Source organism: Nansenia antarctica (genome assembly GCF_963989245.1).
Source record: "Nansenia antarctica genome assembly, chromosome: 6".
NCBI lineage: Eukaryota > Metazoa > Chordata > Actinopteri > Argentiniformes > Microstomatidae > Nansenia > Nansenia antarctica.
Window position 1 is genome coordinate 3,612,014 of NC_137676.1, and position 17,053 is coordinate 3,629,066.

The window sequence follows — 17,053 nt, forward strand, 5'->3', positions numbered from 1 at the left end:
GAAACTCTTCCCACACTGGGAGCACTGGTATGGTTTCTCTCCTGTGTGTTCTCTGATGAATCTTCAGGTTACCTGCTGCACTAAAACTCTTCCCACACTGGGAGCACTGGTATGGTTTCTCTCCTGTGTGTATTCTCTGATGATTCTTCAGTTCTCCTCCTTGACCGAAACTCTTCCCACACTGGGAGCACTGGTATGGTTTCTCTCCTGTGTGTATTCTCTGATGATTCTTCAGTTCTCCTCCTTGACTGAAACTCTTCCCACACTGGGAGCACTGGTATGGTTTCTCTCCTGTGTGTATTCTCTGGTGCGTCTTCAGGTGTCCTGCTTGACTGCAACTCTTCCCACACTGGGAGCACTGGTATGGTTTCTCTCCGGTGTGTATTTTCTGATGAGTCTTCAGGTTTCCTTCATGACTAAAACTCTTCCCACACTGGGAGCACTGGTATGGTTTCTCTCCTGTGTGATTTCTCTGATGAATCTTCAGTTCTCCTGCTTGACTGAAACTCTTCCCACACTGGGAGCACTGGTATGGTTTCTCTCCTGTGTGTATTCTCTGATGATTCTTCAGTTCTCCTCCTTGACTGAAACTCTTCCCACACTGGGAGCACTGGTATGGTTTCTCTCCTGTGTGTATCCTCTGGTGCATCTTCAGGCTACCTGCTTCACTAAAACTCTTCCCACACTGGGAGCACTGGTATGGTTTCTCTCCTGTGTGTACTCTCTGATGAATCTTCAGTTTTCCTTCTCGACTAAAACTCTTTCCACACTGGGAGCACTGGTATGGTTTCTCTCCTGTGTGTATTCTCTGATGCTCCTTCAGGTCCCCCTTTCGACTAAAACTCTTCCCACACTGGGAGCACTGGTATGGTTTCTCTCCTGTGTGTATCCTCTGGTGCATCTTCAGGCTACCTGCTTCACTAAAACTCTTCCCACACTGGGAGCACCGGTATGGTTTCTCTCCTGTGTGTATTCTCTGATGATTCTTCAGGTTTCCTGCTTTACTAAAACTCTTCCCACACTGGGAGCACTGGTATGGTTTCCCTCCTGTGTGTATCCTCTGGTGCATCTTCAGGCTACCTGCTTCACTAAAACTCTTCCCACACTGGGAGCACCGGTATGGTTTCTCTCCTGTGTGTATTCTCTGATGATTCTTCAGGTTTCCTTCTCGACTAAAACTCTTCCCACACTGGGAGCACTGGTATGGTTTCTCTCCTGTGTGTGTCTGTGGGTGTGTTTTATGGTGATTCTTCCGCCTTGAGCTCCTGTGTTGTTTATGGTTTCCTGATGTGGTGGAGCTGGGCTCGCTGTCTGAACCTGGGTTGGAGCTCTGCTGGTCTGTAAGAATAGGAACATATACAGGGTTACATAGGCAAGTTTAACTTTAATATATACGTTTAGGCAAGGCAAGTTTATTTGTATAACACATTTGATACAACAGGGGCAATTTGAAGTGCTTTACATACAGCATAAAAAAAATACAGCAAGAGGATAGTAAGAAAATAAAAATAGAGAGAAATTAAATAGATAAACATTTAACAAGATAATAAACAATGAATAAACAGATATAGGTAAAAGTGTTCTCTATTTAAGTATGTCTCTCAGAGAGATAAACCTCTGCACCTTGTAGAAGTATCGTGCCCTGATACAGGATTAAAGTCGCAGATTATCACGGGTAGTGGCTGCATGTATGATGCAGAAGAGGTTGATTATCATTATTAAAAACAATAGTCATAAATATGCAAATATTCCGGGTGCGTGGAGCGCTATTTCCATACACCCATTCACCCATATGTCGCATTCGATTGGAACACCCCACCGTTTGCATCCCACCCCTGTTAGATTCCCCAGGCTCTGGTAAACACGGGGATGTGTGTATTTTGATGCTAGCCCCCCGGGAGGTGAGGCATGCCCCTCCTGCCTGCGTGCCTATACTATGTAGCGGAGCAGGCTTACTTCCCTATACTATCTACATGCCTATACTATCTACATACCTTTACTATCTACATGCCTTTACTATCTACATGCCTATACTATCTACATACCTATACTATCTACATGCAGTGTTTCCGCCACGATGGAATTTCCTCCGCCACCATTCAGATTTCTCAACCCAAAAAAAATAAAAAAATTAGGCCGCTTTTCAGACCTTCACAGCGCTAGACACACCCACAAGCGCGAAGCGACGCGCTTGCAAAACTGTTTTGTGATTGGTCGAATACATCTAGGCTGCGTCTAGTCTACAAACTACTTCAAATGTTACAATCCATTACAGATTGATTAGCAACACTGCATCAGCACGACGGTGGGTTATTGCATTCTATGGTTCGTGTTCTTATACCAGTGCTCAGTATACAAGTATTTTAAATGAACATTCGTAATGTAGTCTGATGTTCATGGTCAACTAAATCAGGCTATTTTGTGAAACAATTATGTTTCCGCTACCTTAGAACTACTTAAAGTAATTGCCAGAAATGTTAGCTAGCAATGTTAGCTAGCTATGTGTTCATAAATTCCTGGTTCCATTTTCAGATGAGTTTGTTAAAGTATTTCAAACGAAAAGTACCAGAAGATGAGGAAGATGGTCAGGTAACCACACATAGTGAAAAATATGATGATAAATACGATGTAATAATATGATGAGACGGTATGATATGGCACGTGTGTGGTGGTCTTGCGGCCTGTCTCGTTCCAGCGAGTCAACTCGTATACATTGTGCGCTCTGCACTGCGGGCTAACGATCTTGTAACTTCGCAAACAATAGCAGCATTTAAAATGTTTTTTTAAAAAGTTTAGTTTATGTTCAACTGGAAAAGGTAGTGAGCACAGAATTTCGTGTTTTGAATCTGCTAAAATTGCCTTTTAAAAAAGCCTGGAGCAGGAGAGAAGAGTGGAGCAGCAGAGAAAAGAGTAGCAGGAGAGAAGGGTGGAGGAGAGAAGAGTGGAGCAGCAGAGAAGAGTGGAGGAGAGAAGAGTGGAGGAGAGAAGAGTGGAGCAGCAGAGAAGAGTGGAGGAGAGAAGAGTGGAGCAGCAGAGAAGAGTGGAGCAGCAGAGAAGCAGGGAGACAAAGGAAAACAGACTCTCAGGCTGGGACCCTAAATGGGCAGAGAACAGGAAGTTCCCATGGCTGTACAACAGTGACCGTGGTGAGTATACTTTTTACACCATATCATGCACTTCAGAATATTTCAGTGCAATATGACCAATAATGCAAATTTACTCTGTCCTTACAGGAATGTTTTGCCGCTTATGTCGGCAACATAAACAGACCCCAAAGGGAAGACCAGCAGGAGCCAATCGGCCATTTATAGAGACAGGCAGCCAACAATATAGGCTTGATCAATTGGACAGGCATGCGAGGACAGAGCACCACAAACAAAGTGTGAAGTGTCATGCTTCAGTGGCACAAGGTGAACTTTCTTCTTTAGATATAGGAAGCTATTTTAATTGATAAAGGACTATCAGGTATAACCAGCTTTTGTTGCAATAACCATTTGTACCTGCTTTGTATAGGTTCTTCAGTTGTGACTGCATTCAACCCAGTCATCAATTTAGAGCATGAGGCCATCATTGGGGGGTTTAAATGCCTCTATTACCTCACCAAGCGAGAGCAGGCACACCACACCAATTATCCTGCTCTCCTTGAACTTGCCGAGTTGCTGGGGTGTGACTACTTCAAAAAGCTGAAGGTAAACAATGATCATGCTTGCTATGTTGTTCTTGTTCTTGTTCGTTGTTCTTGTTCGCAAATTATCTTCAAAATGTAATATTCCAACTATAATCAAATGTATTTTTAGATAGGGAAACAGACCACCTACCGGTCCCATGTCATCATAGATGAAATGTTGGAGATTTTGGCTAAAGTGGTCATGGAGCCAATCCTCCAAAACATCCACTCGTCCTTGGCTATTGGGCTGGAGGTGGATGAGAGCAGACGTCTCTGTGCAGAAGCAGCTGGATATACACATCAGGTACTATTCAAATCAAAGTACACTGATTGTGTCTGAGTAATACATATATGTTGAGGATGTCTTTTTGTGCTTTTCAGATATATGGACAATGAAGGCCAGCTCCACAGCCAGTTCCTCGATCTGGTGTCAGTGCCTGACGGAAAGGCAGCTACTATAGTGGCTGCCATAAAGGATGTGCTGCACAAAAACAAGGTTCCAACCGAAAGGTTATTTGGATTGGGAACAGATGGAGCTGCTGTAATGACCGGTATGAGACACAACATGAGCAAGTGGAATTACTGTAAATGGGTTTTTATTTTTACTGCATGTTTTAGTTGCTCAGACACTGACCATGAAATGGTATCTGCATGTCTTGATTCGATTATATTTATTTTCCTGTAACAGGGCGGGTGAATGGTGTGGCCAAGCAGCTGCAGGACGACTTCCCCTGGATGCTGCCAGTGGCGTGTGCTGCCCATCGCCTCGCCCTGGCATGTAGGGATGCCTCATCTGCGGTCCCCTACATGGCTACCTTCAGGGACCACTTGCAGCAGCTCCATCTATACTTTCATAACAGCGCCAACAGAACGGCCGTTATGAAAGCTGCAGCACAGACCTTGGGCCTCACTGACTTAAAAATGAAACATAATAAAATACTTTTAACTTTTAACAGTAATGTTGGCCATGATTGTGTACTTCAGATGCACTTCCTGTGTTCTGAATGTCTTCTCTCATGACGGAAATATGTTTCAGCAAGTGAAGGACACACGCTGGCTGTCCCAGCACCTGGCAGTAATGAATTTGCAGCGGAACCTCAGTGCAGTCCTGGGTGCCTTGGCTGATGAGACAGAGTACCATAAGTGCCCAATAGCCAAGGGCCTGTATGGGTTCTGCTGCACCTACCGCTTCGTTGCAGCGGTCTATCTGCAGGCGGATGTTCTGCCACATCTGGCTCGGCTGTCCAAGATGTTCCAGAAAGAAAATGTCAACTTCTTGGCCATCAAAGAGCAGGTATTTCCTAAAGGCAAATCACTTTTAACATGTTGCTCTAGAACTCAATATAACTAATCATAGCCTTACTGGAAAAAAATTAAGCCTGGCCCTTGTGTGACTACCGTATTTTCCGGACTATAAGTCGCGGTTTTTTTCATACTTTGGCTGGTCCTGCGACTTATAGTCAGGTGCGACTTATATATCAATAATTCATAATCTCTGACTGACATGAACTGACATACGGTAATCTCTGACTGACATGAACCAAGGAGTAAACATTACCGTCTACAACCACGAGAGGGCACTCTAGGCGTGTGACAACGAGTAGGCCTACCACTGAAAAAGACAGCTGATGACACAAACAAAATAGAGTCAAAAAGAAAATCCTATTCTGCAGATTACAAACTGCAACTTGTAAAATATGCAGCCGAAAACGGTAATCGAGCAACAGAAAGAAAGTTTGGAGTGAGTGAGAAACTTGTGAGGGACTGGCGAAAAGCAGAGGTTACTCTCACTGCCATGAAGAAAACGAAGAAAGCGAATCGTGGGCTGAAAGCTAGATGGCCAGAGATGGAGGAACGAGTCCACAGATGGGTGCTTGAACAACGTGCTGCCGGGAGAGGCTTGTCAACAGTGCAGTTACGTCTCCACGCCCTGGCAGTGGCCAAGGAGATGAATATCAATGACTTTGCTTGTTGGACTCGCTGGCTTGTTATGTCCGTTTTCGCCTATTCAGCCTCCCAGGTAGGCCTATGTTCTTTATTAATGTGTTCATCTTTATTCATTAATGTGTTACGTTAACATACCGGACACCTATTGAGCCTGTTGTTCTGTGTGCTATAATATGTACGGTGGTTGAATAACTGTTGTGTTACGTTAACATACCGGACACCTATTGAGCCTGTTGTTCTGTGTGCTATAATATGTACGGTGGTTGAATAACTGTTGTGTTACGTTAACATACCGGACACCTATTGAGCCTGTTGTTCTGTGTGCTATAATATGTACGGTGGTTGAATAACTGTTGTGTTACGGTACGTTAACATACCGGACACATTACATTTTTGGGCATTTAGCATAGGCCTTATTCCATAGCGACTTTACAACCAATTTAGTAGGGGTGTAAATCACCAGCTTCATCACGATACGATATTATATCGATTTGTTTGTATGACGATACAATGTATGACGATACAATGTTTGACACACACACACACACACACACACACACACACACACAGGTTCAGAGAGACATCCAGTCACACACGCACACACACACACACACAAACACACACGTCCACACACGTGTCACACACGTCCAGCAGGTCTGATATTGGTCTGACTGGATTCGCCTCGAAGAGTAGATGTTAAAAAATATCTTTGGTGTCCAAAACGGTCAATGTATTCGCCCATTAGACTCCCGTTAGACGCACTCTCATTAGACGCACTCACACAAGCCGAACATTTCCGAAGATCACCGGAGATTGCCGAACGCGAGAGGAGGAGGAGCCGAGAAGTGGAGCCGAGCCAGTCGACAGTCACACACGGTGAATGCGAGTCACACATTGCGAACGCGAGTATGTTAACGTCCCTGGTTCAGAGAGATGTTCCAAAATATATATTAAAAGGGATAGACTTACTGTCTCTCATCAAAAATGAAAAACATTCGTATCTTTTTCAAGTCTCTCTCTCTCTCTGCGCGCATAAGATGACGATATAGATCGATATTTTTACATTGCATCGATGTAATCAGATCGTTAGTCAATGAATCGATGCATCGATGTGAATCGATGTATCGTTACACCCCTACAATTTAGCCTATTCAGCCTCCCAGGTATGTTCTTTATTAATGTGTTAATATTTTTATTTATTTATTTATTTTATTTTTTTATTCATCACATACCGGACACCGGTATTCAGCGGCATTCAGCCTGAGCCTGTTGTTCTGTGTGCTATTGTGTAATTGAATAACTGAATGTTTTTGAGAAATACATTTCTACAGTAAATAAATGCGACTTATAGTCCAGTGCGACTTATATGTGGTTTTTTCCTCTTCATGACCCATTTTTTGACTGCTGCGACTTATACTCGGGTGTGACTTATAGTCCGGAAAATACGGTACCTTTATGAGGTCCCAGTGACGATGGCGTGCCTGAGGACCATCAGAGATGCAGGAGATGCACAGCCCCCTGGCTCATTCTTGGCCCAGCTCAATAATGAGCTTGATAACCCTGCAGGATTAGGGGCGTTTAATATCACCCATGAGGAGGAGAGGGAGAGGAGACGCAGAGGCCAGCTGGAGCAGACTAGGGAGGCGCTCTGGTCCCGGTTCAGGACGCAGGTACATTTGTTTTGGATGTTACATGTTGATCTAGTCTAGTACTATAAGTGTTAATCTAGTAAGTACTATAATAAGTCTGAGGAAATTAAACAAAATACCAGATAGGCACTAAGGTAGCCATCCCAGTTGTGTTTTGGAGGAAACAACAGCTATCCAAACTCCAAAGCTATCCAAACTTGCAGTCTTCCACTAGTATTGTATGTTTATCCTCCATACAGGGCATTTCTGTAAAAGACTCCCAGCACTCAAACTAGTCTGTAATTTGTGCCATGTTTAGGTAATGGAGCCCTATCTGGATGGCCTCCAGGATAGCCTGGACAGAAGGTTCCAGAACCTGGACATCATGGGGGCATTTCATGTTCTGGGACCCCAAGCAGCCAAGGAGGATGATGCCGTCAACATTGCACATCTTACCTCCCTGTCTGCAAAATTCCTGCAGCAGTCTGGAGGAAATGTACCGGTACTGCAAGAATGGCCTTCTTATAAGCAGCATGTGCTGATTGGAGCATTCAAGGTAAAATCTGAAAGTCACAATTAATAGTTCTGCAGAAAGATAATTGAGGACCCCAGAATAATGTTGTCTCACTGTGTTATGTGTTTCAGAACATGGACCAGCTCACTATGATGGGTAAACTGTCATCCCAGCACGATGAATGGGGACAGCTCTACCCATGTCTGAGTCAGCTGGCTGCCATTGCCCTCACAGTTCCCATCTCCAGTGTGAACTGTGAGAGGGACTTTTCCACAATGAATAGGGTAATTTACTAAGTAATCTAAATCTGATATTGTTTGATTTCTCTCACCTTCCCACATACCACTTATCTTATTTTTGTCATTGTTTCTATTTGCAGGTGAAGACTGACCTGAGAAACAGACTGCAGGGGGACCATCTGGCCGCCTGCATGATACTGAGCATCAACGGGCCGCCAATAACCGAGTTCCCTTATGACAGAGCCTTAGAGCTCTTCTTCGAAAAGAAAAGAAAAATAAAGTGCTCTCAGCCAGGCTGCACACTTTGCCACTAAGGCCCCCCCCCTCCAAAAAAAGCATGACCCTCCCCTGTTTTTCCACCTAAGAAAAATCCACCTCTACCAGAAAACTGCATTACTTACTTTACTCATGTACAATTATTGTGATTATGTACCTTGCTGCAATGCTAATGTTGAAAACATTAGGACACAGGAATTGCACACTACCTGACTACTTGAGAAATACCTGAACACTTTCATTTTCATCTTGTTGAACTTTGCACAGCATGTTACACTATTGATTGCACTTTAATTCTGCTGTAGTGCGACTACCATCACTTATCACTTTATTCCTTATCATTACTTAATTTACTTATTTACTTGTGATTATTGTGATGATGGTATTGTTGTGATTATGTACCTTGCTGCAAAGCTAATGTTGAAGAACCACAGCCAAAGATTTGTATTATTGTGTACTGTAAAATAAATTCAGATTCTGATTCAAGATTTTTTTGTATCATTAAAATAATAATAGTTACAACAACCATAAAGCCTCCATAATGATAATGAAAAGAAGGGGAGACGATTTTTTTATTGACAACGGAATTACATGCTGGAAAAACATGCAGACACAGACAATAAGAGACACACGGGAGAAGTACAGGAAAACATTTTATTTTTTTGGGCCATCCTCGAGGGTCAGCACTACCCGCCACCATTGTAAAAATTCCTGGAGGAAACACTGACATGCCTATACTATCTACATGCCTATACTATCTACATACCTATACTATCTACATGCCTATACTATCTACATGCCTATACTATCTACATGCCTATACTATCTACATACCTATAATATCTACAGTACAGGCCAAAAGTATGGACACACCTTCTCATTCAATGTGTTTCCTTTATTTTCATGACTATTTACATTGTAGATTCTCACTGAAGGCATCAAAACTATGAATGAACACATGTGGAATGATGTACTTAACAAAAAAGTGTGAAATAACTCTAAATTCAAGATGGCGGCGCGTTCGCAACTGGGTTTCCGTTAACCGGTAATTGCCGGACTTTGTCCGGTAATTTTTTTTGAAGTCCGACAAATTGAAAAGTCGTCGGACATATTGTCCGGACATATTGTCCGGTGAAAATAATTCCCTTTGAATACAATTCGCTAAAGTTCACATTCTGATTCCTTCTATTTTAAAAAAGACGAATATATAGGCTATGTATTTCTTTTATTATGATATGATTTGACACCGGCATGATGATGACTCCTAATGTGTAGGCCGGCCTATGCGAAACAGCGCACAGGTGCCACATGGGATTGATGCCAGATGGGATTACAGTTTAACCAGTCTATTACCGCTTAAACACAGTAGCCCATTCGGCGGTAACCCATGCCTATCTGGCAACCCTGCCAACCCGTCCACCATAGTAATACGGTTTCTTGATTTCCCATCTATGGGTGCGTTCGTAAACACGCTCTGGAAATCCGATCAGCACTCGCGGAACGCCTCTCGTCCAATCGAACGACTCGGTCGCTCTGTGACATCGAAGCCAGCGTGCGCTCCGGCGCTCTCAGAGCGTGTTTACGAACGCACCCCTAGAAGTTTCTAGCCAGCTGGCTGAAGCTGCTACACACACCAGAGCCATGGCGACCGAACGGCAAGTTAAACAACATACTATAAAAGTGACATTGTTTTACTCATTACTCATACATTTGTTGTCATTCAGTTATACAGTTATGTTCTTCCCATTGTCATACTCCCGAGCTAAACGAAATGCCTTCCCAACCAGCGAGACTTATAGAAATGACGTTGTTTTATTGATTTAAAAAAAAGGGTAAAACTGGAAAGAGAAAATAGAAAACTCACATTAATCCCAAACAATTTAACAAACTTCAGTTAACGTAATGTGGAGTCCGTTCATTGATCGATGCTGTCTGTTCAGTTCCCAGTGAGGCGCCCGTTCAGCGCTGGACCCGTTCAGCGCTGGATTTGACGCATGGCATAGCGCGCATGCGTCAAATCATGTTATATTATTATATATTATATAGCTCGCATCTAATCGTATCGGATGAGAAATAGACATTAAATGGCATATATAGGCCGCTACACAACAGTAATCACCGCGACAAACAGCTATATTAGATTTGGAGAGAAAAAAAACATGATTTTGAAAAAAAAATTTTTTATTATATTTTAATATGATGACCGGAATATATCACGTTTGTCCGGTAAATCGAATTCTTCCCGGACACGATGTCCGACGGCAAATTTTTCTAACGGAAACCCTGGTTCGCAAGCGAGGCTGGAAGGGCTCCCGACGTCGGTGCTTTTTAGCGTTTTTAAATACATTTGTATGTACATTTTTATGTCAGTACTTATAGGGAACTGTTGTGTAAATAGTACCTACAGCAGACTAGACTTACTAGAAGTTGGTGCGCAAAACGAGAAGACAGTAACAGCGGAGTTCCTGAAGCAACAAAAGATCCCACACGACATTGCTCGCATACCGGGAGAACAATGGTACACAGTCCCGTCCCTCAGACGCAAACGTCGGCGCCGAGACCGTAAACAACGCCGAGGCCCTAGGGGAGGCCTGCTAGCTAGGCTGAGGAGAAGCCCGGCCAAGCCAGCTTTGCAGAGTATATTCCTCTCCAACGTAAGATCCCTCGCTAACAAGATGGACGAACTGAGACTGCAGGTTGCTTCCAACAACACCGTGGGGGATAGCTGTGTGATCATTCTCACAGAAACCTGGCTCAGCGCTACCATCATCGACTGCTGCTTAGTGAGAAGACGCGCAGGGGCGGCCTGATCATTTCTACGAAGGACAGCTGGTGCTTAAACACGAAAACTGTAAGTAGCCACTGCTCCCCAGACCTGGAATACTTGACTGTTAAATGCCGACCCACATACCTCCCGAGGGAATTCAACGCGGTGTACATAACAGCTGTTTACATTGCACCAAGCGCGGATGCTAGCTTAGCATTGGCGCGGCTACATGACGTCATCAGTGGTGGACAGAGCGCGGATCCTCAGGCAGTGCACATCATCGCGGGGGATTTCAATCATGCTGACCTGAAGGTAGTACTACCCAAGTTCTATCAGGATGTTAAATGTGCAACAAGAGGAGAATAAACACTGGACAAGGTATACACCAACATCAAGCTTGCTTACAAGGCTAGACCGCTAGCTCATCTAGGCATGTCTGACCACGTGTCCATCTTCCTGATCCCAGCCTACACTCCCATGAAGAAAAGTGCTCCCATCACCACTAAGACTGTCAGAACCTGGCCAGCAGGGTCCGCTCCACTGCAGATCTGCCTGAATGACACCTCATGGCAGGAATGAGCATGAGGACCTGGAACAGTTCACGTCGTCGGTTCTGAACCACATAGTGAACTGCACCAACTCAGCCACCGTGGACAAACGTGTCCGGGTCTACCCCAACACGAAGCCATGGATGACTGAGAAGGTCCGAAAACTGCTCAAGGAGAGGGACAACGCCTAGCGAAGGACACACTGCTGTACAGCACCACCAGGGCTAACCTAAACCGTGAAATCCGGGAGGCCAAGGCAGACCACAGAGAGAAGATTGAGGAATGCTTCCTGAGCAACGACTCCAGGCGGGTGTGGCAGGGGGTTCAGCACATGACAAACTTCAGAGCCAACAGGCTCACAGACGCGGAGGACGACCCCCTGCTGGCGGAAAAGCTGAACTCCTTCTACGCCCGGTTCGACGAGGGGCGAACGGAGGTAACCACAACACAAACACCACTCTCTCCAGCTCTCAGCAGCCTCACCCTCACAGAGCATGAAGTGAGACGCGTGCTGAAGGCGGTGGACCCCAGAAAAGCCTCAGGGCCGGATGGCGTCCTGGGACGGGTGCTGAGGGACTGCGCAGACCAGCTGGCCGGGGTTTTCACCAACATCTTCAACCAGTCCCTGTCCCAGGCCACCATCCCACCCTGCCTGAAAACCTCAACTATCATCCCAGTCCCGAAGAAAAGCACGGTGAGCTGCCTAAACGACTACCGCCCGGTGGCACTCACACCAATCATCATGAAGTGCTTCGAGAAACTGGTCCAGGCCCACATAGTCACACGCCTCCCGCCCAACCTGGATCCATACCAGTTCGCCTACAGAGCCCACAGGTCCACAGAGGATGCCATCGCGACGACTCTCCACTCCACTCTATCCCACCTGGAGAGGGGGAACAGCTACGCGAGACTGCTCTTTGTGGACTTCAGCTCTGCCTTCAACACCATCCTTCCAGACAGGCTAGTGACCAAACTACTAGACCTGGGACTATCACACTCCATCTGTGCATGGATCAAGGACTTCCTGTCTGACCGCCCCCAGAGGGTGCGGGTGGGCTCCCACACCTCCACAGCCATCAGACTCAGCACTGGGTCCCCCCAGGGCTGCGTGCTAAGCCCCATCCTCTACAACCTCTACACCTACGACTTCACCCCCGTCCACCCCAGCAACTCCATCGTAAAGTTTGCAGACGACACCACCGTGGTGGGCTGCATCTCGGGGGGGGACGAGGCGGCGTACAGGGATGAGGTGGAGCAGCTGGGCAAGCTGTGCAAGGTTAACAACCTGCTGCTGAACCAGTCAAAGACCCAGGAAATCATCGTGGACTTCAGGAGGAAAAAATCTGAGGTCCAGCCCCTGCTCGTCGATGGAGGGAGCGTGGAGAGAGTCTCAACCCTCCGATTCCTGGGGGTGCACATACAGGATGACCTGTCCTGGAAGACCAACACAGCAGCCATCATCAAGAAGGCACAACAGCGGCTCTACTTCCTGAGAGTCCTCAGGAAATACCACCTCAAACAGGAACTGCTTGTGACCTTCTACCGCTGCACAGTGGAGAGCATCCTCACCTACTGCATCTGCGTGTGGTTCTCCAGCTGCACAGCCGCAGAGAGGAAAGCGCTACAGAGAGTCGTGAGATCGGCCCAGAAGATCATCGGCGCCCCCCTCCCCTCTCTGGAAGAGCTGTACAACACACGCTGCCTCAGGAAGGCCTCCAAGATCTCCAGAGACCCATCACACCCTGGGAACGAACACTTTGTTCGGCTGCCCTCGGGCAGGCGGTTCAGGACCATGTCCGCAAGGAGCTCAGCTTCTACCCCAGGGCCATTCAGGCCCTGAACACAGCAAAGACCTAGGTTCTAGGCCCTGGACAATCTAGACAATTTGATGGCAGCTACTAGATTGTAATCAAGTGCAACACTGAAACACAACAGTGAACATTTCAAACCTGCAAACTGCGACACTTTAAATGAATGTGCAATAATACTATGTGCAATATGACAACCCTCGGGTACATTAGGTTCAGAGATAGGAAATGTAAGGATATTTATAGCATAGCATAGAGTACAGCACAGTGTTTTATTTGTATAGTATAGTATAGTGGATAGTGTATATAGCCTTTATTTATGTAAACCAGCTCTTTTCCCTTCTTGTTTTTAGTATTTTTTTCCTAGCACCGGGGAGCCTCCCCTCCCAAATTTCGTTGTATGGTACCTGTACTATTCATAGCTTTCAGTCACGTGGTTTCTTCCCTAGCAACCACCAACCTGACGGGCAACAAGTATCATAGCAACATCGCTCAACATGGCTGCCTACTATTTAGACCACCTCACCCATGAAGAACTATCAAGATACACGACGGTGATAAGAGTGGAGGATTGACACCATTCAAATAGTGTTGGATTCCGTGTCTTCTACTCTATCCGGACACGTTGGAATTATTATCATAACCCCCAGAGAATCAAAGTTATTGACCTGCAAAGGGTGCCTCCTTGACCGGCTTTTCCCGTGAATAACACCGGCTATGGAGGTGCTACAAACACAAGACTAGTATTGCTAAATTCACCATCAGTATACGGTCCTTTTGAGCCCTTAACCACCGCGCTGACACCCCGAGAAGATATACTTTTAATACGAAACTCGATCAACGGGAGTTCTACCGCTGCTGGACGAAACTCCCAACTCCCGCTGTTAGCGAGGCGAGGGAATATTTATATCCGGGAATTCGCTCCTTGCTGTGTCCACGGTGATAGGAGTGGAGGATCGACTCCATTCAAATAGTGTTGGATTCCCTGTCTTCTACTCTATCCGGACACGTTGGAATTATTTCCCTAACCCACGGGAAATCAAAGTTATTAACCCTATTAGAGTTAAAGACGATGTTTTCATAATGTAAAATAAGGTTAAAACAGGATACTCTGTTAATTCTGTATATGAACCTTGTATCACTGTGTAAACTCTACAGCCTGTCTCTGGGCTCTGTTAATGATTGTGTGAACCTTGTACTCTGGACTCTGTTTGTGAACTTTTCCTCCCCTGCTTATCAGATTTCCATGACACTTTTCGAAAACAGGTTTTGGTCGCTCACGGCCACATCTGTTAATGATTCGTTCTGAACACCACCCCACTTTTCTAGGACTCTGATAGGATCACAAACTGCCTCCTCTTTTCCATTCTGTGAGAATAAAGACTGGCTTACAGGAGGAGAGATTAGTACCAATATGGGGTCACTCTCTCAGGAGAGGCCTCATATTCGTCCTCCTTGCAAGTAAATAATAATCATGATTGATTCCGTGTCTCTTTGTTGTTTAAAGTCTACTACGGTCTGTTTGAACTAGCGATGGGTTAGCATGGCTTGCATTACAACCAAGCTGAACAGAATATAGCATTTAAGCCCAGAACCAGAACCCGACAAACCCGCAAAAAGTGGGTTTTGCCCGTGGGTTTTGCCCGCAAAAAGTGCCTTTTGCCCGTCAGGTGGGCGTTTCCACTATGCTGTGACGTCACATGAAAGCTATGAATATCAATGACAATAAAGACCATTCATCATTCATTAAATATGTCTTATATTTTAGATTCCTCAAAGTAGCCACCCTTTGCTTTTTTGTTGTTAATAAAATATATAATAATAATATTAAATACATAATTCGAGGGCCGAAGAACATAACCTCCTATCTGAAAAATTCACTTTTTTTTTTTTCTTGTAGAATGCTATTTTTAAAAAAAATAGCATTCTACAAGAAAACAACACAGTTATTTTTTAAGGATACCCCTATACAATTCATACAATTGTATAGGGGTATCCTTACAAAATAGCATTCTACAAGAAAACAACACCGTTTTTTGTGTTTTCCCAAAAAAGTAAAATTTTCAGATAGGAGGTTATGTTCTTCGGCCCTCGATATATATAATAACATATTATTATTAACACATATTATATTTAATATTATTATTATATATTTTATTAACAACAAAAAAGCAAAGGGTGTCTACTTTGAGGAATCTAAAATATAAGACATATTTAGAGTTATTTCACACTTCATTGTTAAATACATCATGAATGAATGAATGAATGAATCATTCCTATGTGTTCATTCATAGTTTTGATGCCTTCAGTGAGAATCTACAATGTACCAAATAGTCATGAAAATAAAGGAAACGCATTGAATGAGAAGGTATGTCCGAACTTTTGGCCTGTACTGTACATGCCTATACTATCTACATACCTATACTATCTACATGCCTATACTATCTACATACCTATACTATCTACTAGGGGTGTAAATCACCAGCTTCATCACGATACGATATTATATCGATTTGTTTGTATGACGATACAATGTTTGACGATATCACAATGTCAGTCACGATACGATTTCGATTCGATTCGATTCAAGATCGATATGACGATATGATCGATATGACGCGATATCATATGCCAATCTAACACAATTATCAATTGTAATAAGTGGTAATTAACATACAGCTCATTAACATACACACACACACACACACACAGGTTCAGAGAGACATCCAGTCACACACGCACACACACACACACACACACGTCCACACACGTGTCACACACGTCCAGCAGGTCTGATATTGGTCTGACTGGATTCGCCTCGAAGAGTAGATGTTAAAAAATATATTTGGTGTCCAAAACGGTCAATGTATTCGCCCATTAGACTCCCGTTAGACGCACTCTCATTAGACGCACTCACACAAGCCGAACATTTCCGAAGATCACCGGAGATTGCCGAACGCGAGAGGAGGAGGAGCCGAGAAGTGGAGCCGAGCCAGAGTACACAGTCACACACGGTGAATGCGAGTCACACATTGCGAACGCGAGTATGTTAACGTCCTTGGTTCAGAGAGATGTTCCAAAATATATATTAAAAGGGATAGACTTACTGTCTCTCATCAAAAATGAAAAACATTCGTATCTTTTTCAAGTCTCTCTCTCTCTCTCTGCGCGCATAAGATGACGATATATATCGATATTTTTACATTGCATCGATGTAATCAGATCGTTAGTCAATGAATCGATGCATCGATGTGAATCGATGTATCGTTACACCCCTACTATCTACATGCCTATACTATCTACATGCCTATACTATCTACATACCTATACTATCTACATACCTATACTATCTACATACCTATACTATCTAGCAGAACAGGCTTACTTACTCGACTTTCAAAAGACAAGGTACTGGGGGGGATCACGTGGGCTGGCAATGGAGTAGAACGTGTTTCGCTTGAGCTCCCGTCGGACTTCTGTTTTATTTAATTTAATAAGCTTTCTACATTACAAAATACTGGGAAACGTGTCTCTAACATATTCCTAAAATCAAAAGTCTGTGTATTTAGGGGTCAATGGCTGCAAATCTGCGCAAATATAAGTACAATCCGTCCACTACTAGGCCAAAAGCCACCGCGACGTCGAGTCCCACAGCTACC